Genomic DNA, 24,906 nt, shown 5'->3' on the forward strand with positions numbered 1-24,906 from the left:
AAGGAGATGAGACAGCAATAATACTGACAGACGTTATAACAATGAATACAACAGAGAGAGTGATAACAAAAGAGGGATGAAAGCTAAATAAAAAACACACAATGAAGTCCCCTGTGATGTAAGATGGTCCACACGTTCTTAAGCGCAATGATGGTTTATACCGGTACAAAAGGGCAATCCTCTAAGTTTGTCACTGAATTAATTAGTCCATCTTATATGAAAAAGTGTTTTTGAAGCCTTTCTTCCATCAAATAAATATCCCAGACTATTTTCATCCATGTGTTTATGTAGGAGGCCCAGGTTTTAGCCATCTGATAGTTATGCATTTCAATGCTTCTCTTTTGTTGATGTTTTTTCAGAATACCTTTCTATTGATAATTCCTTCTTAGTGGCTATTGAAAGCTGATTCTGAAGTCACACCACCTGGTCGGGTATCTTGGAAATCAGAAAATAGCCAATACCAGAGGCATCTTTTCCCTCAGCCTGCAGTTGAAATCAGACATTTACACGAACTGTATGAAAGCACCAGACTGTGAAGTAAAACCTTTTTTCACCGTCTGACATTAAATTAGAAAAGACTAGCTAGGGTTTCCAAAATTATTTTCATGTTCTAAAATACCAGAATAATGAGCACTTTTAAATAATTTCTTGTTGCCTTCTTTAAATTCGAAGGTTTACATACATTACTATTACTACAGACTGTGCATATTTATAGGCAACACTTCAAACTCATTGCTTCTTTTTTTTTTATGACATCATGGAGGAAAACCAAAGGAAATGAGCGTAGATAGCACGAAGAGAATTGTACGTCTCCACATGTCGGGTTCTTACTCGACTACAATTTCCAGATGCCTGAGGGTGCTACGTTTATCTGTTCAAACAGTGATATGAAACACCATGGGGATGTTCAGCCATCATACCTTTCAGGAAGGAGATGGCTTGTGTCTTAATGGATTCTAAATAGGACAAAGATGTTAATTTGTTGAAACACATCATGTGGTTTGGTTATATACGTGTGTGTGTGTGTGATGCTACAATAGCCATTGTTACCTTTAAGGAAGAAAAGGCGTTGTGTGCATGCCTTTAGAACCCAATTCCAACTGTGAAGAGGCACAATATGACGGCATCATATTCTGTGGGGGTTTTGCAGGGGAAACTAGTTGACGTCACAAAACAGGAATGAGGAAAAAACATTTTGAAATACTGAGGCAGCTTCTCCTGTTATGTGTGTTCTGTTATACATTATTTTATCCCCTTGTCACGTTAATAGAACTGGGCTTGGAGTTTTAATCCTGCAATAAAATAATCATTAGCTGGCCTAAACATTGTACAGCTATAGGATCCATTTATCATAGACTAATTGACCTATAAAAATGTACATCTATTGATTGGCCTTGAGGTTGCTTTTGATTAATATTCCATTACCTTGTTTGGCCAAGTCTCTGTTGTTACTAACCTGATACTTGTACCTTTTTTTTATTCTTTAAATGTTGCCTCTAAATGCACTTGCAGTGCCACGTAAAAAAAAAAATCAACCAGTTCCACCTTACACTCTCCTATTATTATTCTTTTTGTGGTTTCAGCTCAGGATGGGGGTGCTTTAAATGAGCTCCCTCAGAGGAGGACCGCTGTTGGAGTTTGTGCTCCACCTCTCTGCAAATTAGCATCAGTTTGTCGGGAATGGTTATGCAACCTGTTAGGATATTCTACCTCTACATGAAAATTTAAATGCAAAGATTTCTCAGGCTAATTGGAAGCAGGAGGGCAGAAGCAATATCGGTGCCAAATGCTTTCTGCTTTGTTGATCAAATGTACCATGTGCATGTATTTGTGGGGATAAATGTATTTGTAGGTGGGACTGCGCTGAAGGCATGGCTCCAGGGAAGGGGTTAAGTGCTGGGAGCTGCTGTGATTAACTGTTTTTCCTTTTTTTTTTGTTCCAGGTATGTCTAGCTTGCTCACTGTCTGACTGTCTGACTCCCTTCTTTTTTTTCTCTCCACTGGGGGGTTGGGGGGCTGTGCCCCCCAATGGTTTTCGAGGCAGATGGCTTCCCTTTCATTGTCTGGTTTCTGCAGGAGGTTGCTTCCCATTAAAAGAGCGTTCTGCGCTCTGGTGTCGCCTGCTGCTCTGTGCATGCTCCGGACGGGGGTTTGAATTGAAGTGAAGGTTTAATGCAGTTAGCTGGCTTCATTAGCAGGACAACGGTTTGGGATTTTGTGATGGTCAATTTGACTTTATTTTATAAAAAAAGTATGTCAAATTTAATACAAATGGACAACATAGAAAAAGACTTCAGAAAACTACGGGGTTACATTTGAAGCTAACAGCACTGAAATAAACTTGATCGAAGTGAAACCAAAGGGGTTTAATTTGGACACATTTACATTGTACAGTATTTTGATATGACTTCTAGTTTGAATAGATGTCGGTTAAATACAAAGAAATTAAGTGAATCTTGTTCTGTATTTAATATTCTTAAGTCTGGTTGATTGGTTTTTAAATTCATGGTCCATAATAATTTTTAACCATAAAGTTCTCAGTATTTTTCTATAAAACCCATATTAATAATATAGATGGAGTAAAAAGAAACAGAATAATAATTTAAAAAAGAATCAATGGGTGATGGGCTGTTCATGGAGGAGTTGAACATCTGCTCTGGGTCAGGTCAGAGGCCTGGTGTGTCAGTGATTGCTCTGGATTAGGAGGTTTGCTCCACCTCACCAGTTGGTGCTAGTGGAGGAGAGTGACACTCCAAAACTCCCCAGAAACACAAGAAAAAGTGGCTGGATTTGTGCTGTAAATGTTCAAACTGGAAACTCGGTCTCTTTCAGAGCATCTTTTTTTAATTTTATTTAAAAAAAAAAAAAAGGTTTTATTGGCTCTAGTGGCCTTTAGTTGATAGTTTATTTGATATGTCTCCATACAGGGGTTGTGCTTCACCCCTGCGCCACCACAGCACACCCCAGAGCATCTTTTTGACTCTTCAAGCGTCTTCCTGGTTTAGATGATCTCTGTAGTGCGTACCTGGAAAGAAATCACACAAGAACTACAGATCCAACATCCTTAATCTACCTTCTTCTGTCTTTCTCACTCCCCTTGCCCACAAACACCAAAGGAAGACATGAAACGAAGAAACATTACATTTGTACTTCTGGTGTTTTAGTGCATTTGAGTCATAAAGCAAACCTTTAAACATGACAAACTTCCTCACGAAGGCCAGCAGGGACATCTAGTTCCGTACACAGAGGTACTAGAAAAGTAGGAAAAAATGTTTGTCTAAAACTATCTCAGCATTATAATATAACAATCTGCAATATCTTTGGTTATGACATCTTCACAATCTTTTTATTTTTTTTAAATAAGTGTTGAACGTTCAATGTCGTTGAGCACAAAACAAAAACTAAGCAGTGACATCTATATCTGAGCTCTGAAATGAGAATGCTGCTGTAATTCGGATGCTTGCGTTTGTGTACTTTTGATTAAAGCTTATAAGTGAAACTCATAAAGATGTCAGATGACAAGATTTTGTAAAATAAATAATATGCTTAATATAGAGTTTAGACCTGTAAACTTAGTGTGTAGACAGAAGCGGGCAGAAGACAGAAATCAATGAGCCGATTGCTACAGGATGTTAAAACTTGGCAGAGTGCCCTGAAACAAACTCAGGCAATATACAAAACAAAAGGTGGAAGGAGAATTATCAAGAAACATTAATTAAACACAGAACTAGAAACGGAGTCATAGATAAATAATTCAAAGCAACAAAATGCTAGGTGGATAAGACAAAATATGACTGGTGATACCAGCAACAAAGATCAAGAACACGTTGACAAAAAACAAAGGCATGTATGGCTGTGGGCTGCATGGTAAACAGGTGAAGGGCAGATAAAACTAATAAAGATGGAGGAAGCAATCTAAAGCCTCAAAGAGAAACGCATACAGAGGATGCAAAACCCTAGAAAGCAAACAGAATGATTTAAGGTATGAGAAACGTAAAACGTACAAAAACAAAGGGGAGATGCAGAACGGGAACAACAGACACAGAACGAGAAGAAGGCACAAAAATAACAAAAACTTGTTCAACCGTGGAGGAGGACACAGAAATGAATGAATACATCCTTAAATTGTGCCTTGTAGGTTAACTTGAATAGTTGTGAGAGGGTTTGTTCACCATGCAGCATATGTCCCCATAAAGCCCCCTTCATAGTACTGCATATCTGCTTTGCATTTAAATTGAGTAGAATGATTCTCTGAAGGTAAATAACGCTCAATAATTGCCTTCCTATGGAGTTCGTACTATAGTCTACAAAATGTAATCATTAGATAACCAAGTATCCCACAAGTTTTTTGTACCTCTCAAAACAACTGTGCAGCATGAGGTTCTCTCACTCAATGTGAGCCCATTCTAAAGCATTTACATCTGTTAGAAAAGTGTTGCAATAGTACCCTTTAGTTAGTTTTATTTTTCAATACACAAACACTCTGTGGCGACACAAAGTAATGTACCCTGTTCTAACGCAGCAGAACAATGGGAATTCCGCACCTTTGATCCCAGTAAACATGAACTATTCAAAGCCGTGGGTGCTTTAAAGACTAATTCAAAAACATTTCAGGAAGTATGTTGCACAAAATCTGCCTCATTTCCTCATATTTACACTTTGATACATTTTTCAAAATGCCAATACATAGAAAATAATCGCATCTCCTGGAGCAAGACGGCAGGGTGTTGGCTTGCACAGATTCAGCTATAATTGGAAATGATAATGTTCCTGAATGATTGCTCGAGGGTCAAACAAGCCAAGTTATTGTGCGAATGAGAAGAGGCCCAGTAAACAGATATGTTTTCAGAAGGTGAGATAGTTATGTAAATTGAAAAAAAATTATATTTCAAATAAAGTTATGGCAATGATCTCCTTCCATGTTATTTCATTTAATATCACAACATGTGCAAGATATCTGTAATTAAAAGAAGAGACAAATATTAGTAGAGTTTAAAAACAGAAGTGCATTTTCTAATGGAGACTGCAGCTAAATTAAAATCTCAAGTGATGGGAAAACAGAACAGCACACATTTTCCTCAGTGTCATTATGTCTGCTGTTAACAAATAAATCGTCTGTCACTAAAAATAAAAAAGTAACAACACAGCTTCAGTGACTTCGTTGGAAAAGCCCCAGCAGCAACAATGCTTTTAAACATTCCCTGTGAGTTTTCGGTTGCTTACTGTTCCAGCTCATTTGTACTATGTGTGTGTGTGTTTTTTTTTTTTTGTTTTTTTTACAGCTTACAGAGTTAAGCCGAAATGCAAATAAAAAAAATCCCTTGTCACAAATGAAGGGGCAGAAGCAAAGTTTACTCCAAAGTGCTCTAGGGAGGGGCTGGGGAAAATATTTCTCTGCTCTGCCTAATTATTCCTCAGGGTATCAGGGGTTGCTTGACAGTGTTCTCCGTGGATTTATTTATCTCTTAGCTTGGCTTAATTAAGGTATTAACAAAATCCAATAAACTTTTGCCAGAGGACTCTTCAAAAGAGAGCACAGCTATATGGATGCACTGAGTACGTGTCAGACACGTCCTGTAGGGATTCTGGCCATCACCGCCAGACAAATCTTCTCCAGGTCTTTCAGGCTTTGTAGCTCCCTCCAAATATTCTTCATACTGTTTAGGTTTAGAGCAAACACTGAGCTACTCCACTCGAAATGATTCTGATGGAGCCACTCCTTAAGGTTCTCTCATACTTCACCCAAACTGTCGAAAGTGGCTCTTATTTACTTACTCAATGTTCGTAGGAAGACATTCGCCTCCCCTTTTCGACACAAGGCGCAGGTTGAACTATTTTGCGCAGTGTGTTGTGTGTTTGGTCAGAAGTGTATTTCCTTGCTTTATACAGACATGTGCTCCAAAAGCAATGTTGATATTTTGCGTCAAGTAGTCCACTATCCAGTTTTTGTATCTGCAGGAGACATAAGCACTTTTGAGGAGCCGCTGGTTGCATCACAAGAGTGACTCTCGTGTTTCTGCCCACAGCCATCTCTCGCTCTTTTTTTTGATTCAGATAAAAAGTCACAGGCAGAGCCGACTGTTCAGCGTAGCTTTCATGTCCTCCGTTGTAGCACTGTGTTTGCATAGCATACAAATCATGTCCCACTACTTTTCGGACTCTGGGGCTGCTCACAATATAATGACTCCACCCACTGGACCTCTCACTCGATTGTTATGGAAAACCACCCAAGTTGTGTAGAGTGGAGTCGCGTCAAGTCTCACTGAGGATTAGCTGAAAAGGGCCATAAGGAGTGATTCTATAAGATGTAATTGTAGTAAAAGCTTGTACTACAAAATTTTGACTGAGAAACACTGAATATAAATGAATGGTACATTTTTCAGATTTTTTAAAAGACATTTTTCTCGCACCTCACTGATACATGCTGCTGATGGTCTATCAAATAAAATCCCAATGTGATGTATTAAAGTTTGGGGTTGTTATGTGCTGATGTGAAAAACAACTTTTACCTTTTACTAGGCACAAAACAAACCTTAGTGATACATCTTCAAGACTTTTAGACATCAATATTTCCCTAGCCTTTATGGCTAACTCGGGGAAAGTATTGTGCGTTGTCCAGTTTGAAATAAATAAAGAACAACAACAAATATATTTCACTGTGTTTATGTGTTTGCTCTCAGTATGTGATTGGTTGGATTTTAGGAAGTGAAAGTGATTCCTAAAGCTCATTCTATGGGGAGTAAGCTCCCGAACAGAGCTCATGAACCAAGTGTGCAGCTTTCTACGATAAACTGAGGTTTATAAGCAGGCATCATATAGATTTCTGATTTGAACTATGAAAATGACTGTTGTTCTAAAAAAGGTCTTTCATCATCTGAAAGGGATAAGCTCTAAGCCTATCTCTCACAGTCAGGCACCGAGCAACTATTTCATGTTATTAAAACACCACAAGCCACAACTAATATTCTCTTTTATGCTCTGTGAACGCTTTGATTTAACTGCAGACAAAGCAGAATGTAACTTCTGAGCATGAGCTTTGATTGAGGTGAAAAGGAAGGAAATCCATTACCACCCTTATGTCCCTGAATCTGCTTTTTAAGTTTGTCTAACAAAGTTAAGGGGTTAGCTGCATAACCCAGAGTCCTCCTGTGGCCATTATTTGGCCTTTATGCGTTTTCCTGGCCAGGACTTTTAGAATCCACTCTTCATCTACAGAGCACCAATAGACGGCCAAATGAGCTAAGGTCAATAAAACTGCTGACAGTTTCTCATGAGTTAAAGTTATACTTTGTCAGCATAGTATTTACATAATGACAAGGATGAGATAAGGCCAAGGCAACGTATTTCGAAAGACCTCTGCAGTATTTCTCACTTCACTTTAACACTGTCTTTTAAGCAGTTTCTTTTGGTCGTTTTGAACATTTGAGCCAAACACTTATTTTTCATGTTTCTATTGTTGTATGCCAGATTTTTGGTTCATTCACGATGCATAAAGAAATACTGACGTAATGACAGAAGCTGCATTTCTATCACCTGAGTAATTCCAAAGTGTACTCTGAAGTTCACATTAACTCACCAAGAGCACACAATACATTGATAAAATCAAACTAAATTTGATTTAAATTATAGGTGATTTCCAATGAAAAAGGGCCACAATTATGCATACATACTAAAACCTGCATATACATCCTCATTAAAAAGCTACATAAATAATCATGGCTGAATGTTTGAATAGTCTTCATATTTGGTAAAACTAATTTAAACTGTCCTAATTCTCAGCTGTTTGTGTTTTGTTTCTCACTTATGTTTGTATTTTGATCATTTTAGTGTTATCAGGGTCTCTCTAGGTTAGTTCATTTCTTTGTGTTTAGTTTTTGATTCTTTCTTGTTTTGTGTTCTGGACATTTTGTGTAATATATTGGTTTCAGTCCTTAGCTTTAGTTAGACAGCTGTGCTGTGTTTTCCTTCAGTTTCTGCCCCAGCTGCTCTGCATTTTGATTTTACTCACCTGGTCGTCATTTCACCGATTGCATCTCCACAGTATTACAGCTCCTTTGTTTCTCTGTCTCACTTCTCTATTCTTCTGTATCCTCCATCCTGGTTCTTGTATGATCATGTCCTGCACGGCATGGTGCTGTGTGATGGATCATTGTTACAGTCTCGAAGAAAGAATAGTTCAAACATCATCAAAAGCCCAGAATTAATGACAGTAGTGTGTATAATGAGTAAGGACAACATTCTGGGATGCACTGCCATGTGATTTAAACAATAAAAAAAGTACGCGTTTCTAAAAAACAGAGAGAAATTTCTATGCCGGTTTTCTTTTTTCTTCTTGTTTAGCTTTAAATTGCATGATTTTAAACCTACAGCTGGATTATTTCTTATTGGACTCAACGACCGGTTTTTGGACTCAATTTTGCTCTTTTGTTGAATTCTGAAAATTCTGAAGAAAAAAATAAAAGGCTTCCAGGCTTTTAACTTCTGATGCAACAGTTTTATTCAAGGAGACATTTTCTCATGTCTTTAAAGCACCGCAGTGCTGCTGGTTCAGAACCGTGGACAGCTCCTATAGTCCAAGGACTAGTGGCGATGTGTAGCTTTTAAACTATTAAGGGTCACCTGCAAAATGCCTTTGGATCATTTTGCTGCACATGGAAATAATGCGCTCTGTGAATAAATATTTCATACCAGAAAAACAATAATACAAACAATCCCAGCCATGCTTGAGCAATATGAACAAAGCCTTAATCTTCCTCTCATGGCCATAGAGGCTCCCAGGGAATCATTAGTCCTCACATAGTGGCTCCTAAAGTGCGGGACTTGTCTTTCCTATGAATGTATACAAACAACTCTTTTGCAAGCAATTTTAAATTAGTTTTAAATTAGTTTGCAAGCCATTTTAAATTAGTCCAACCCTATATTTCATTTTTTTTTCCTCCACATGTACCCTAGACTTTATAATAACTTCTATTATGCAAAGAAGGCATTTGAAACCAAACCCGATTGTTGCCAGTTCAACCTTTAAGCAAAATTCTAGGATATTTTCTATGTAAATCTAATTTGATAGCCTTAAATTGGCTGTTACAAGTAAAATCCTATGTTGAGATCATTGCTACATAGCCAGAAAACATTATTTAATCATTATAGACCAAAAGGGACTGTGTGGAGCACCTTAGCTTGAGGATATCAAAATTATAACTGCATCTTATTGTTTTCTAAAAAAATTTAAGGACTCAGTGAAGCGCCATTCACCAAGAAGTCAAATTATTTGTCAATAGGCACCAAAATTCAACAGGTCAACATTTAGTCACTATATAAATGATATTATGGTGTTTATGGACACAGAGCTTTGCAAAAGTATCTGCATTGTACATTTTGGCCTCTGTGACAAGTTCTGTGTGGCAGAAAACTAAAAGTTAGTAGACATTAACAGACTGTGACCACTTTGAAACACTGCGATGACAGCATCATGCTGCAAGGGACCTTCTCTTTAGCAGGGACCTGGAGTCTGGTCAGAATTCATGGGAAGAAGAATAGAGCTCAAGCAAGGCGATACTAGAAGCAAACTTGATAAAGACTGCAAAAGACTTGAGACTTGAGTCTCAAAAGGTTGTCCTTTTCAGAAGGACAACCTTGAACATATCAAACATAAAAACCAAACAGAAAATGGAATATTTTCTATCCACCTCAGAAGGATGAAATATTTTTATTTCATTAAATGCTTAAAAAATAAGTTTTTGATGGTACAGTAGAATCTCGGGGGAAAAAAAATTGTAAGGTATGTATATATGTATATATATATATATCATAAAAAATGTTTTCGAGTTTCCTTTCATAGTGTTCTGTAGAAACTCCTGGTCTTTGTGTTATCCAAAGACATCCCCCCCCTCCCCATTATCGACACCCACAGTCTTTCTCACGCTGGGCCCCCTCGTCTTCCGCCTCCTTCCCCCTCCCCGCCACCCCTCTCTGCTATTTGAACAGAGAGCCCTCGGAGCTCTCTTTTGTTCAGTAGCGCTCAGCTCCTGGAGAGGTGAGCACCACTCCGGCTGACGCTCATCCTCTCGACGCGGCTCCTCCTCTCCAGAGGACGCGCGGACTCGGTTGGAGCTCCAGGTGCATTTTCACTCACAAAAAAATAACAAACCTTTTCTGCCGTTCTGTTTGCCGACGTGACACCTAGAAGCGGCACTTTGGACCCGACCGAGCAGGACTCAAAAGCTTTGATATATAATTTTTTATTATTATTATTATTTTCTACGGCGTCCGTTGGATGGTTTAGCAGGTTCACTCTCTGTGGCGCCACCACCTGCACTCTATCAAGGCGACGCTCCTGTTAGAGAGCCTCAGCATCACTCTGCATTCCTGTGGACGGAGCCGGATTCCTCAAAGGTGAGCGCAAGTTGTTTCATCTGCCTCTGATTTGCCATGATGGGAAATAAAGTCATTTTAGGTGCTGACTGAGCCTGTAGAATGAAAAGTAAGAAGGGTTGCAGATAAATTAGGCATAAGGTTGGACAAGACGGAGCTGTGAAGCTGAGTCCACTTTCGGCAGCACCCACACTAAACGAGCGCACTTTTGATTTTTATGAGCATTTTCAGTAATTGCGTGCCCGTAATATCTAAGACAGTTCTATGCTGCTAACCTTTTCAACAGCTTTGCTTCATGACAAAAAGTGTCTTAGTATGCAGCATCTGTTAATTGCAGAGGTATGTTGAAAGTCACATTCCCCCTTTTTTTCCTTCACATGCTTAAAGCTTAAAAAGACATCAACTGTACACAGACCACGTTTTGTTGTAAATCCCACTTTCTGATCTCTCGAAAAGCTTCAGACATGTTTTGAATGAGACTAAAGTTGATAGGCAGTACTGTGTAAAGATGCCACAATCAGAGCCGACAGCAAAACAAAGGGGGAAAAAAAACCTGAGACAGTATCTTGGGTGGCGCTAACAATCAGCCAAAAAAGTCTGTGAATACTTTCTGCTGGAGGAAACTTCGTCTTCTAGGAGTAAGCGTGTGCAAAAAACCACCAAAGAACAGGAGGTCCGAGCCACAGTTATGTTCTGCGGCTCGGTTGGATATCTCCTAGTGAAAGGTGTTGTTGGTTACCGAAGATGAAAAGGGAAACTCTGCGGCTTCATTTCCCTCCTCTCCCCTTTGTTTTAATTTTAACGAGTATATGGCATCATTTCAGATTTTGGATGGTGGAGGGTGGGGGAAATAGAGGAGAGCTTCTTATGACCCCATGGGAAATTAAGCAGCGGTCCAACCAAGCAGTTTGTGAAACAGTTTCTACTCCCTCTTCCTTTCTCGTGCCTTTTTTTTCGGTCTGTCTGCCTTGTGCTCGCGGCATGTCTCAGGTATTTGCTCACGCATGGGTGCACAATCATCTAAGCTGCCTTTTGTAGGAGTTTGAGACAAGGTGTCCTTCTCAAAAACTGATCCAGAGCTCCTTTTCATTATTAATTTACCACCCATTATCCACACCGACCTCCTGCTACAGGTATATTTTGCCTCGGATTGTTGTGTGCTTGTGTTTAAGTGGGCAGGCCGCTTCTGAAAGCCAAGTCAGAACCTACAAACAAGCCAAACTGTTTTTAATTGAGCAGCCGTGTGTGGATTTTTGTGTATGCGGTACGTGCCAGCTGCTGCTAGTTTCTAATTCGCTTGGGCATCCTTTGCTTCTGGCGCATGAATAGGGAAGTGGTTCTACACAGAACAATGTTTAAGTCCCCCTGCTGCCATTTAAGACTACCCTCTTCTTGTGCTTCCATGCATATAATGCAGATCATCTTTTGTGTTTTCCCTCCTTGTCCCCTCTGTTCTCTCAAGATCTTAGTCTTTTTGCAGCCCCCCGCTTATCAATCTTGCGGCATCGTCATTGTTCTCAAAAGAGGTGTTCTCTTCTTATGTCTTTGCCAGCTCGCTGCTCCTATTCTCACATTTTGTGTGCGATGAGGCATCGCAATGGATGAACAATATTTCTTCTGAGAGAGGCTCGCTGCCTCTTTGTGGCTCTGCTCCAAGTGTGGTCAAGGCCAAATGCGGCGCTGAAATGCTGTCATTACATCTCACCAGCGATGGAAGGAGGGGAGAAAAAGGGAAACGGAAAGAGCCCGGGGCCAGTTTGACGGCATTATCTGCTCCTTGCATTGGGTTGCATTTGTCACATATTTCAATAATGTGTCTTTTCTGGCTGGCTGTACTTGGCTTAGTGCAGACACTTGTAGCTGAAGATGGGGGTGGAGGCGTTGGCACAGATTCAATTGTGCTCTTGAGTTGCGTCCAAGCAAATTGGTAAACTGTGAATTTTTACAGCGATTTTTTGCTAATGTAAGACGTTAATATCCCAACAATGAACCTTCTGCTACGCTTAAACCAAACAAAGCTAGTCTGGCGTGGTAATGGAGGGCACAAAAAGATTGAGAGGAGCCAAGCGGTTCCAGAAAGACGATCTGTTTGGCTCAGTTCTGGTTGCTGAAGTCAAATTCAGCTGAAAATCCAAATCCATTTGTGTTTATCTCTTTTTTTTAAAAACCTACCTTGGAAATAAGACTTTTATAAATTCAAACCCCCAAACATGCACACCCAAAATGAAAATGCATGAAAGGGTAAAGGATTTGCTGACTAATGGCATATGCACATTCTCCAGCCTGTTTTACAATTCACTCCACCACAATTTGCGATGTAAATTTTGCTGTCCGTTCAAATGGCCATATGTAGCTCAGACTTTTGGAGACTTTCAGACACCTGTTGTATTATATCCTTCGTTACTGTCTTCAAGAATGCATCTTGTGAGAAAGACTTCAACGACCCTGCTGGGTGGATGGCTGCTCTGTCACTTAGATTTCTGTGTTGTTTGTTAAAATTTTGCACACAATATTAGTGGGATTCCACAAACAGGAAAAGGACCAACAGAGTCTGAAACCATGTTCTCTTTTTCAACCTTCAGTACATTTGAATTTAGCCCTTGAATTTCATCCAAGAAAATTAGTGAAGTTTGAATTTTTGCTATTATTTTGGTAATGGACGATGTTAATATTCTAACAATAAAACTACTACTACATTTAAACTAAAAGCTGACTTAGTGTGGCAAAAATAAAGGCTGAGTGTAGCCATGCAAATGCAGAGTATCAGAAAGGTCAATCGGTTTGATTTTTGGCAGTCCACCAAAAACCTGGTCAAGTCCAGCCTGAAATAAAATTTTTAGAGCTGTGGTGCTATGAGTCAGCTGGGGTCCTGTGGTGCTAATAGCTGAATATATTTCCTGTACTTTTATAGCAGAAAAATGTGTGACTCATTGTGCAATGTACAGAGAGGAGTCCACAACAAGGAGCTCAAAGCGGGCATAGCAACGAAGTCTCAGAAATCAGGACCTGAATGTGAACCCCTCAGTCGTAGAGAGAGCGGAGAACATTAGGTTCCTCAGAGCACAGTGTATGATGACCTCACCGTGTCAAAGAACACCATTTGGATCTGAAACAGGTTCAGGAAAAAACTGGGAACCCGGAACAAACACCTCTCCCTACCAGCATGCTAAGCGCCCTGCAGAGGAAAGCAAGAGAGGATGTTAGAGTTTATGGAGATCACTGCCTTCAGTCCAGGCTGCATTTCACAGCCACATCAGGCAAACAGCGCAGAAGTAGCCTGTTGGTGTAAAGCTGTCTTATTTTGCTGATGCATTGCTTCTACTCTGGACTGGCAGTTTATTGCTTTTAATATCATCAACTGTGATTTTTACTCGTGTGTTTTTCGCTGCAATCTTGCAGAGTGCAGGTTTTAGTGTAGACAAAAATGAATATACGGTTTTAGTACAAGGTGGCAGATCAGAAGGGAAAGCCAAAGACTCCTGCATAGAAGAGGTAATTCTCAGACTTGGATAGCCCTGATCCAATTAAGCAGTGAAAGCCCACACAGCAGCCTACGTACACCCTATTCAATGCAGATACTATAAACAATCATGACACTATGTGCTTTGACTTGCCTGCCAAAGCTACGTAGGTGCAGTGTACATGAGGGTACGTCACCATTCCGACTGCCATCCGCTTAGTTTCTCCGTTGCTTCAAAGAAGCTAGGTGGGATGCAACACTTAGTTTCTCCGGCTTCAAGGTAGATGCTTCGCTGTCGCTACCTCGATGAAGTCCGTACCTGTCCTCGCAGGGGCACTTCACTCAGCTTGAGTGTCAGCCGCACGTCCACCGGAACCCTCCAACCCTGTGCCACTGAGCAGATGGGGCTGAGCAGGAGTGGGCTGCTTCTTGGTTCACTTTGGCTGAGAATAAAATAGCCTGGTGTGGCACTTTGAGCCAGCTACTGCACATATAGGAGCCAAGCAAATGAGCAGCGCAGCTGGGCCATCGTTGGTCAGCGGCTGAGCACACAAAGCCCAGGAGACGCAGAGGCAGAAAAAAAAGGTAGCTTACCACAATCCCTTCAGACACTGCTCGTTAATATTCATCAATCACCCACCTCCCATCCGCCCCCGAGGCCCCCGCTCTGCACCCCTCTCCCACCGAATGCATTATTCAAAGGTAGCATTTTCCCTATTAAATACTTTTAATAAATAATGACATCTGGTAACAGTTTTGTCTGCTGAATTAATGACAGCTGAGTGTATTTTGTAGCAATCGGAGGTGGTGTTGAGGTGGATTTCTGCTCAGCCATCTCTCCTCTCAGTGCTTTCTCTTTGTCTTGGCTCTTTTGTTAATGTCAGCCGGGCTGTCAGTGGATCAGAATGGGACCGTGTCTGTCTCTATCAGTCACCTTCAACAGCACGCCGGAGAAGAAGCAAATATGCTGAAGCTGTTTATTTTGCCATTATCTCTGTGTTTTCCTGGCTGAGATAATACTTGGAAAACACAAAGCTCCCTCCGGCCGCTTCGGCATCGGGCACCAAGTTGTCTGTTTTGTCCGTTTTATTCCCTTTCCCTTTCATGTTTATATAAACTCAGTCGGGTTTAAACATCACACACATAGGGATGCGTTACTTAAGCACACTGACAATGTAAGCATCACTGTGTACAGGCTGTAGCTGTCAGACTCTGATGAGCTGGTAAACACATAGTGCTTGAGAGGCCACAGATGGCCAGTGTTTTCCCTGTCTTGTGAGCTTAAATTCCCAAAGGAAAGGCTTGCTTCTTTTTTTTTTTCCACTTTAATTTGTAGCATCTGAGGGATGCCGCAGATCTCGTAGAGTTAATCCAGGCAGGAGCATCGCGACTAAAGTTGGAGAAGAACAATCTATTGTTCCCGAGAGTGATTTCTGTTTGTCTTCCTCCGCCTCACCCTGCCTGAGTGGATTCCACACAGAAGGTCTATTTATAAAGCCGAGGCAGCCGTGCGACACTTATAAAGTCTCCCTCACTAATCAGAGACGTCGCTCTGGGGTTGTCGAAACCAATCACAGGGGAAAGTGAGGGAGAATAGGAAAGTTGTGTGATTAATTTCATTCAGAATGCTGCCACTGGTCTGGTGCGTTGTCTTTGGTGGCTTCTGTTGTGTTTGTTGGTCGTTCTTATTGAAGGCGAGGGGATCGAACATGTGGACTTGCTTTGTTTAAGATTTGTCTTTTGTATTTATTTTACTGGGGTTAAAACGTGAAAGACAGACACAATGTAATGCATAATTATGAGAGAGTGAAAACAATGACATGGTTTTCGAAATTGAATATCGAAAATGTGTTGTGTGCATTCGAGTTGAGCCCCATTGAGTCAGTACTTAATAGTTTTCTGCATCTTGAGACTTAAAACTTTGCCCATTCTTCTTTGCAAATCAGTTCAAAGCCAGTCTGACTGGATGGAGAGCATGTTTGAACTTCAGTTTTCAATTCTTGAATTGAATTTAGGCCTGGACTTTGAATGCAACATTCTTATGTGCTTAAGACCTAATCTCAACCATTTCTTTGTGGCTCTAGCTCTATGTTTAGAGTTGTTGTGCTTCCATGACTTCTCTGCATAAAGTATCTTCCAGACTTCCCATAATCTCTGTCGAGCTTCCCTTTCCCTCCTACGGTTTTTCTATGTTTCATTGTGATGTTACTGTATATTTAGTTTATGGGGCTCTATTTGTTTTCCCCCACAAACCGTACAGCTATAGGTCTCATCTGAAGACACCATTTTTCCTTTAATCCACTTGTCTGTCTATCTGTGCGTTTGAGTTATGTATTCTATGTTTTTACATTTTCTTAATGGATTGGAGTTTATGCCGGCTTTTATATTTTTTTCAGATCATTTGATATTTAATTTTCTGAACCAGCGACTTTGTCCATTTCAGTGGATTCGCATACAGGCAGCCAGACGTATAAATAGATGATGATATAAATAGATTAAAACACCTGGATGAAGTTACTGTGCCTGCATAAAAGGGCAGCAGAATCAAAGCAAAATTCTCTCTTTGGTGACATACTGGGTGAAACGTGTCATAATTCAACATGATAAATGGATTAATGTGCAAGACAATTGTGCCATAGCTGGCTGGTGTTTAAACCTAAAGGAAAGACTCTGATACTGTCTCCAGTTATGGAAAAGAAGTAATTCTGGATTATCTTCTTTAGCTAACACTAAGCAGAACATGTTTGACTCAGCAACTTCATAAAACTTGACAAAATAGATAAAATAAATGATCTTAAATGTCTCTCAGCAACTTGTGTCTAATAAAATAAGTCCAGAAGTGATCTACTAAGGTGTTAGCTTCAGTTTCAAAATCCTATTGTTCAATGTTCTCATATTAAAATGCTGAAAAACATGTTGACGTGACCAGGAGTTTTCATTGGCTGAAATCAAGGAAGCACCTGTTGACACTCACTCACAGTCAGCTGGCTGAAACAAGGCTAGTACATCTTTCCATTGCTTTCAAGTAAGGAAAATGTCCACTGTTCTCAAATATTTACAGTTGGAAAAAATACTATATATCAAACCTTTGTTGGAAACTGTAGTTGGCAACATAGAAGCAGCATGTCTAGTAATTAAAGGCTAAACTCCAGCAGGTAGTTGAACAAATTAATCAGCTAACATCAGCTCATAATATCAGTGTTACTCTATGAAGAGAAGTGCAGCTGAAAGATCAAAAAGTCTACAATGTCTACTTGAAAACTTTTATCCATTTTGGAGATTACCTTTTTATATTTTCATTTACATTCCAGTAAAAAATCAAATGCATAGATATTATTGAATTGTAATAATAATATGTTGTAATATTTTTAAACATGCGCCACACTCTGCCGGGGTATTTTGCTTTTTAAATTTTGTCATCTGCTCCTGACCACCAGGGTCCGCCAAAACTCTCCACCAGGGTGGGTGTGAGGCACAGATTTTTGTAACTGCACTAAATGTGGAGGGTGGCGGTGAGATCAAATTCAGATGGTGTAGTCAAATAAAGCAGACAGAGGAAAGGGTCAGACAAGGAGCAGAAGAAGAAATCAAGCGTCCAGCTTGTTCTGAAGAAATGCAAAGTGGGTAGGTTTGTTGTTTTCCCATTTTGGATTTGAATAACTGTATTGTCGGATTCAGTGAGAGCCTAAATGCATAGAGAAAAATCTGAGTGGAAAGCTGTGGTTCTAGCAGCCCTAAAAAGACCCAAATATGGGCACATTTGTTAGCGACCCTACAAATATTCAACAAATCAACAAAAAATATCTTACCACAATCACTTGATCAAGAGATTTAGAAAAAAACAGATGCACAGGACTATTTAGGAACAGCAGCAAACCTAATCTTCAGGGATTTTGGTCAGAATTGGACAAACACCTGGTTTAGGTCTAAAATGTGTTTGTAGCTCATGCCAGTTTTGCTGCTGATAGCAACGTCACTCCAACCCTTTCACTATGTGTGGTTTTGTGAAAGCAATCTGTGTGTGTGGGGGTGTGTGTGTGTGTGTGCGTGTGTGAATAGGTTTGAGAAATCCACAGATCTGCTGAGCTAAACAGACTGAGCAAAGGAATTAAAAAAAGGGTGAAAAGGCCAGTGAGAGAGTTATGTGCAAGCGCTGACATCCCTGACATTCACTGCTAGACGTTGACTAATCTTCCCACCTAATTTGCTCACAATTAGTTCTCCCAGGTTTTCTCTGTGCCATACACAGCAGTGAAATGATAACATCTTGGCCCTTCTCTGATCCTTTGTGAACGTATATAAAAAAAATCTCTTCTGAGTCTCGTTCAAAGAAATAATGAAAAAACAACACTGAATCTGATTTAGCTCATAATTTGTAAGGCTCGTAGCAGGTCAGATGTCCCATCGGCGTAATTTGCAGTGTGGTTCTGGAGTTGGTATGAGATTGCCAATGTTCCACCAAAGTTGCTTTTATGTGGAACCATGAAGCATGCTTCCTCTAAAGCTCTGAGGCATTCAAGTTAAAGGTAGCAGAGGAAGGCAGTGCGGTACAGGCGTGTGTGGGAACAAGTAAAGGCCTCAAACTTTCTCTTCAGCCATGTTCCTAATGTAAGACTTAGTTTTTTGTGGAAGGAGGGCATTTGTTTTGTTTGATCCCGCACAAGAAAATTGCACTTGTTAAAGGAAATTTACATTTAAATAGCTGTAGGTCCTCAATTTGTTACAAACACAAACGTGTACAAGTTTTGACAAAGGGAAGCTACTGAGCTGTTGAGAGATGTGGACATAATGTGGATTTCAGTTTTTATGACACACAATGCTTATTCGTTTAATCTGACAAACAAGCTTCATCAGAACACATTTTCGAATTTACTGGAGGTCACTGTACTTTTGTGCAGGGCTAAGCTTTCAGGATTAAGCAGATATGCAACGAGCTGAATTGTCCAATGAATACTCAGCAAAATGAGGAAAGCTGGTGATAAAACATCAGTTAATATGTTGTATTTATATTTATTCTTTGTTTTTTTTCTGTAGACACTGTTATAATCTGTAGATACGTAATGTAAGAGCAAAATATGACGAGGTTGAAAATCACTGCTTTTGGTTAAATCCTATTTATTTGTTGGAATAGTGCCATCAAAATCAAGACCTTAATGCTATTGAGACTCAGTGGCAAGACTTAAAAAAAACATGACTTTTCACAAAAGCTTTTCGTCTGAGCGTTAGCTGTTACAGAAGGGAATGGGCAGCTGTAATTGCAGTGTAAGGTTGTTTAACGTGCGTGAAAACAAATTTATAAAGCCAAAAATGTTAGAGTTTATGTGGAAACATGTTGAAAATGTGTACTTTTTAACATGTATGTTCTACTCTGTGTTGGGCCATCAAATTATTTCTCTATAAAATACTCTTTACTATATAAAATACTAATCTCTTTAGCTGATTAAATAGTTTGTGGTGGCAACATGACAAAAAAAAAAATCAAGGGGTTTGAAAACTCTTGCACGGGATTCTGTGAGCTTGTTCAAGTTTTACCACTTTGCTTATTAGCATGCGTCCTCTGCATGCACGTTCCTCTCGGTGAATAGTGCAGCTTCTCAGTTCTGCTACAATAAATTCACAATGAGCTGCTGGGGTGCATACCACTTCTGTTTTGTAATTAACTGTCACCCTGCAGAATTAATAGAGATGAAAATGAAGAGCCTTTGCTACAGTCACTCAATCGCTAGTTCGGCAAAAATTATACTAATCGTCTCTGTGTGTTTGTGAGTCTGTCTCTTCTTGTCTGCGTGTGATTGTGCAACTGAAACATCTGTTTCCGGCTTGAAGAAGGCTTCATTTGCTCCGTCCGTGTTCGATAGGGATTCTACCCTTCAACAGCTGTAATTAAACAGGCTGTCTGTCCTAATAATACCCTTTGAGCCTAAGTGCTGGAGCCCCCTGGATTGCTCCCTTACTCCTTTGATAAATTTGGCTACTGCTTTCAGATGCTTTGCTGGGCGGCTGCTGGTGAGTGGGTGTGTGTGTGTGTGTGTGTGATAGAGTGGTTGGTGTGGGAGTTCTGCTGCTACATCCCCACGTGTCCACCCCCTCAGTGCAGAGATTTATGGGTTAGGGGGGCTTCTGTCTGTGATGGATCTCTGCTGGACTGTGGGCTGAGCCATCTGACTCGAGTCTGTCGCTGCAGGGGTTACAACAGCTGCTCTGGAGACCGTCGGAGAGCTGGGTGTGCTTAGTCTTTAATAAATAAATCTAACTTCTCCACTGAGTCCTAACTCGCTCCCACTTTTACATTAGTCTTCCATCTTCTTATAGTGGAGAGCAGCTGAAAGAAATTCTGGAGGGAATTTACAAAAGCTGTGCAGTCCTTTCAAATCTTAGCCACTTCGGACATGCTGTCTGCTTTATTTCTGCATCAAATTCACAAAGCAGATTGCATTAATTATGTGCAGACTCGAGTCCAGCAGTTGGGAGTACTCTGTGCTCGTTTTGTCTTCAGTCAAAAACACAGCAGATAGCATTAAAGTGATAGAGATAGGGGAAAGAATTTTACTATTGTTATTTCATTTAGCAGAGAACATCAAATTCAGGCATTCAGACTTTTAAAAACATCTTTCTGGAGGAATCCTTGTCAGAATGGCATCTCTAAATCAGTAAGGAATGCTGTAAATTTTGAAAGATTGTGGAATGATACACGCGTTTAACAAATTGATTCATTAAAAAAAATGTATCGGACTATAAAATTATTATGACTCTACACCTATATACTGGACTAAGCTGTTACATCAGAATAAAAAAAACACTTGTCCAGCTGTCCATCACTTGGACAGTTGGACAACTGACCTACCAATACTTCCATGACCTACCAATATTCCAATAATCTTTCTGCAATGTGTATTTTTGTCATGCAATAAATGCAACATAAATAGCTGTTGTCTTACAGAATGTTTCGCTGTTCACTCTTGATCCAATATACACAAACACGGGCATGCTTTCCCACAAATGCATGTGTGCCATTTCATTCAAATGTGAGCAAACGACACAAACAAAAAGAGAAGCTATTCGCTTGGTAGCGCTATTTTAGAGTTGCTTTTTAATATATATATTTTTTTACATTTAGTGCCTGCTTTTGTTGATATCCTTCCTTTTTCTTTGAAAGCCCTTGAGATGTGTACTCTACAAGCCCAGTTGTTTGTACAAAACCCAACCAATAAACACATAGAAAATAAGTATTTTTCAAGCTCGGAAGGCTGCGGTCACCTCAGGCATTTAAGGCTGAGCTCTAATTGGGCCTTGTCTTGGCATGACCTTCATTCTTTGACAGAAAGGGAATCGGAGGAAGACGCCCTGAAGCCGAGGTTAGCTCCTCTTTCCTGTTACTGTCCTCTTCATGTCAAACCACGAACCTTAACAGGGGAGGAAAGGATGTTCGAGCAGCCATTAGCTCACCGTTCCCCTTAAGTTTTTCCAAAACGATCAAAGCTGTCTGCGGTTGTGGACTAGATGTTTTAGCGCTGTGTATCTTTCTCTCTCTCTCTGTCTTTTAGACTGTATTTTGTGTATCTCCTGATTGTGAAATCGCAAGCCTTGGATCTAGAGAGTTCACAAAAAATGAATTGGCTCTGCAGTGCATTATACGATTTACCCCAGAGCCATTAGTAGTCAAGTTGTGTGTGCTTCAGGTGTTTTGGAAAGGCAATGCGCCCTGCTACCTCTGTGCACTGATTTTAAAAGGTCCCCCATGATTTAGCTGGTAAACATTTCTGAGACCACCTGCCATTACTTTACATACCTAAAGGCAATAGACACTGTGGGCACATACTTGAGTGGATTTCAAGTGGTAGGTAGAAGTTCACAGGGAATCATTAGTTCGTCCTTTGAGCGATTTGTGCCCGAGTGTATAAAATTGTTTGCTATCATGGTGCCTTAAATTTATTACTCGAGTAATGAAATGTCAGCTTCTCCCCTTTGTTCTCCTTTTAAGTTGATGAATCAAGGCAGCAACTGAACTTTGGCTCCGTGAAAGAGGCCAATCATGCTTCCTGATTGGAGTGTTTATTCTTAATCAGGATCTCAGACAGGACAGCGTGTTCAACAGCTCATCAACACACCGCAGTAATCACAGCATTTGTGATTTCTTATGTGTTACTACAAACAGCCTTAATTGGGGTTCGTATCTCCTGCGACCACAATGCATAAAGAAGGAACTGATGAAGACCTTTTGCAGGTTTAACAGCACCATTTCCTAATGGAGATGGGCATTAGCATTGTAATTCTCAAGACCACAATTGAAGTGATTCTTTTTCTTATTTTTTTTTAAGAACTCTTATTTTTGTGTGCATTTACAGAGTACTTCCCAGCAACATGTACTCTATAGTACATGTTGCGGCGACTACGGCCGTTTTGGCAAGTAAGAATTTGCAGCGGCTTATCTTGTCATGGATCTAAACTGCAGCACCTCGTTTCCCCTGTGGCATCTGCTCTTTACATTGGCTGTCAGATAAATGAGCTGTTTGCTTTTCTTTGGCAGAATAGTACCTTTCAAAAGGTCAGGGTGGCTTCACTGGGGATAGGAAGCTCTGCTGATCAGGCCAGGCTCTGCTCTTTGAAATACCCATGACTCGAAAGTGTTAGCCTATTACCACAAATCATGTAAGGTGACTGCCATCTGTGTCTCAAACCTAGCTTTTAGTATTGCTTTTCATTCTCCTACTATTTACTGAGCAACTGGTTTTTACTACTGCAGTTGCAGCAGCACAGAGGTCTCCAACTGTGATCCCAAATCTAAGAAAGGCAACAGATCGGATTGGAATATTTCTCTCTTTCTACTAGACCATTTCACTGTACTGTATCTCATTTACAGAAGTTACTGTATCTCATTTACAGAAGTGTTCACATTTCTGAAGAAGTATTTTTTTCAAAGAAGTTATATGAATGATCAGGTGTTTCTGAAACATTTCAAAAGTGAATCAATATGACAGCTCTTCGCTGGAAAATATTGGATATTGGAAAACATTGCATACTTTATTTTCCATCCATCCATCCATCCATCCATCCATCCATCCATCTTCCTCCTAATTATTTTCTTTTCAAAGCTCACCCTTACTTCTCTTTCTCACTTCTTCAGTGGTTGTGAAGACCTGCACGATCAAAATTGATTAGTTTAATTTTCTAATTATTTTGCATATATATACTATACAGTATATATACAGTATATGTAAATAAGAGGAAGGTGTTAATGATGGGGATAAGTCAAATGTTACATAAGCAAAGAGACAAAGAAGTGGAACATAAAATGCATTAATGAAAGTCATAAAGTGACTTTGAGCGAGCTTTCCTAAACTTTTATGACTCCTGATGTAATGTTTCTCCTCTTGCTGTTTTGCTAATTTTGGTTGCCTAATTGGACATGTCTTAACCCCGAATTGTAATTTTTTCTGTTTTGTATCTAGTCAAAGCTTCCGTAAATGAGATACAATACAGTGAAAAGGTCTAGCAGAATGAGAGAAACATTCCAATCCATTGCCTTTCTTAGATTTGGGATTGCAGTCTTTTGTCTGCTCCCGACAGCACAGCACATTCTGTCTTCTGGATTCCTTCAGGATGTTTCAGGGATTCTTGTAGCTGTCAAAATGGATCAGATGTAACACATTTCTTAGGCAGAAAACATCAAGTCTGTATCCAGACAATTCTTTTATCAATTTTACAGAGTTTCTATTCCCAAACTGCACTGCCAAATGTTGCCCAACCACAAACTTCATTGTATTTTATCTTTATTTTAAGTGACAAACCATCACAAAGTAGTCCACAATTGTTAAGTGGAAGAGAAACTGTAGATGATTTTGGAAAACCTTTACAACCAAGAATCCTTTAAGTGTGATGGGAATTTACATTCAGCCTCTCTGAGTCAAAACCACCTTTCACCGCAGTTGCAGCTGTAACGTATTTAAGGTATGCCAACTTTTCTTATTTAAAATTTTATTGTTGGTGTGAGGTTTGGCCTTTAACTGGACCATTCTAGAACTTGAATATTCTCTGACCTAAACTATTCCTTAGCAACTCTAGCTATATGTTTAGATCCATTTGTCCTGCTGTAGGGTGAACTGCTTGATGCCTCTGATATGTTTTCTTCCAGGTTTGTCCTATCTTTAGCTCAGTCCATATTTTTGCCAACTCGAACTAGCTTGTACAACTCCCCTAAGCATGATACTGCTACCACCATGTTTTACACACAGAATAGTGTTGTCTAATTCTGCAACTCCTCCAGTTCAAACAATATGAAAAGTTCAAACAGTTTGCATCTTTTTTTCAAGACACTGATTATGAAAAGTTTAATTCAGACAATTAAAAAAAAAAAGGCTTTTAAGTTGTCTACATTCCTTGTGCACTTTGTGTTAGGAACTTAAGACTTACTGTATGTGTTACTTTTGGGGTGCATTTACTCCATGTGCTTTTTGGGCAAATATAAAACCACAAGAAGTAACTGGCGAGGCAATATTATTTCCCTCTTTTGTGCTCAAGTTTATCTAATAACGTAAGATATCGCTTGGCTTTCGTTTCCTCTTGATTCATAATATCTGGGTAATGTGAGCGCATTTTGCTAAATGTATGTGTACATTTTTTAGCACATTTACTCTTACACCTTCATTCTGTTAGTTTTTGAAAAGAAATATTCGGCTATAGCCACATTGTTTATTTACCCTTGGCTGGCAGCTTTGGCAGGTCTTGGCCCAGCTGTCTTTGTTTTGGGGCATAGCTATTAGCTGCTAGCATTTTGCCAGAAAACTCGTGTTCCTGTTATCGGAGCTCATAGCTTTGTGCCCTCGCCATTGGCAAAAGACACCTATGTTTTAGTTTGACCTTCAGATTATCATGTTCAGTTTTGTCTCTCTCTCTCTTTTTTTTTTTTTTTTTACATATTTTTCTGCATATTTGTCATTTTCTACTCTGTTAGCTCCTCACAGTGACATAGTTAAACAGCTAATTTAACACTTAAAATAGAAACAAAAATGCATGGTTGTGACTGAACTAAAAATGCTCATAAATTTGAAAACAGATTTTTAATCATGTACTGTATG

At 39.8% G+C, this 24,906-nt stretch overlaps 1 protein-coding gene across 1 annotated transcript in view; it reads left to right on the top strand.

Annotated features, from left to right (window-relative positions):
- Positions 1-10,016: 10,016 nt before the first annotated feature.
- ncanb (neurocan b) overlaps positions 10,017-24,906 on the top strand; it is a 179,222-nt gene continuing 164,332 nt past the window's right edge. The window contains exon 1 of the mRNA XM_032572020.1: positions 10,017-10,392. The gene's annotated coding sequence lies outside the window, so the exon portion shown is untranslated. The remainder of the gene's footprint in view (positions 10,393-24,906) is intronic.

Source organism: Xiphophorus hellerii, chromosome 9 (genome assembly GCF_003331165.1).
Source record: "Xiphophorus hellerii strain 12219 chromosome 9, Xiphophorus_hellerii-4.1, whole genome shotgun sequence".
In the NCBI taxonomy this organism is placed as follows: Eukaryota; Metazoa; Chordata; class Actinopteri; order Cyprinodontiformes; family Poeciliidae; genus Xiphophorus; species Xiphophorus hellerii.